The following is a 1649-nucleotide window of genomic DNA, read 5'->3' on the forward strand; positions in this document are numbered from 1 at the left end:
GTTAAACCGGTGTGGATAAAGTAAATTAAGGGTAAACAGATAGAGGAGAAGTCGTTGTGTCTTTGTTTCTGATAGGTTGAGAGTGGGAATACTGAGGATTTTGGACTGAATAGCGAAGAAGTGTTCTGTTTCCGTGAGAGAATATGTGTACCGACAGATACTAAATTAAGGCAGTCTATACTTCGAGAGATGCATAGTAGCCCTTATACTATTCATCCTAGCGGAAATAAGATGTACCGCGACCTTTGTGAGTTATACTGGTGGCCAGGTCTTAAGCAAGAGGTTACCGAATTTGTGGCTAAGTGTCTGACATGCCAGTAGGTTAAGGTTGAGCATCAGTTACCTTCAGGTATGTTACAGCCAGTCAAGATTCTGCTTTGGAAGTGGGAGAGAATGACTATAGACTTCGTCAGTGGGTTACCCCTCAAACCTACTAAGAATGATTATGTATGGGTCATCGTAGATCGATTGACCAAGTCCGCCCACTTCATATCAGTTCGTACTGACTACTATCTGCAGAAGCTGGTTAAACTGTATGTGTCTGAGATAGTGAGACTGCATGGGGTACCAGTTTCAATAATATCTGATAGGATCCTCGCTTCACATCTCGATTTTGGAAGAAGCTACATGAAGCTCTAGGTACAAGATTGGACTTCTGTGTTGCGTTTCATCCTCAGACTAACGGCCAGTCAGAGAGGGTGATTCAGATACTGGAGGATATGTTGAAAAGTTGTGTAATTGATTTTTGAGGTAGTTGGAAGGATTACTTGCCGCTAGCAGAGTTTGCTTATAACAACAGCTACCAGTCTAGCATTAATAGCACATTACGAGGCTTTGTATGGTCGTAGGTGTCGCACACCTTCATGTTAGACTGAGTTGGGTGAACGACGTGTTCTAAGCCCTGAACTAGTTTTTTATACTAAGGATAAAGTTAGACTGATTCGGGATCGTTTGAAAGCGACATCTGATAGGCAAAAGTTTTACACCGATCTGAAGTATCGAGAGATTGAGTATTTTGTGGGGGGTTACGTTTTTCTCAAGGTCTTACCATGAAAGAAGGTATTGAGGTTTGGTTGTAAGGGTAAGATGAGCCCTAGGTTTATTGGGCTTTACCGCATACTGAAACGTGTGGGATCTTTTGCTTACCAGTTAGAGTTACCTCCAGAATTGGATCGGATTCACGACGTGTTCTACGTCTCTATGTTGAGGCACTACTGCTCTGATCCCACACATATTGTTCCTATTGAGAAGATCGATGTTAGGCCAGATCTGACCTTTGAGAAGGAGCCAGTTCAGATTTTGGAGCGTGATGTAAAGTTCTAAGAAGAAAATCTATCCCGTTGGTTAAGGTTCTGTGGCGTAATCATAGCACTGAGGAAGTTACGTGGGAACTTGAGGATATGATGCGCCATTAGTATCCTCACATTTTCGGACCAGGTAAATTTCGAGGACGAAATTTTCTTTTAGGAGGGTAGATTTGTAACGCCCCAAAATTCTTATTTTTTATTATTGTGAAAATGTGACACAATTGTGTATCGGCATTTGTGGTTAAGTGCTCTGAGTGAGTCTGGGAGGTCTTGAGTTCAAGCCCTGACTTTGGCAAATTCTAGTATTTTTTTGACTTAACCCCTATTTCTGGCTAGTAGGCT

Source organism: Gossypium raimondii, chromosome 7 (genome assembly GCF_025698545.1).
Source record: "Gossypium raimondii isolate GPD5lz chromosome 7, ASM2569854v1, whole genome shotgun sequence".
Taxonomy (NCBI): Eukaryota; Viridiplantae; Streptophyta; class Magnoliopsida; order Malvales; family Malvaceae; genus Gossypium; species Gossypium raimondii.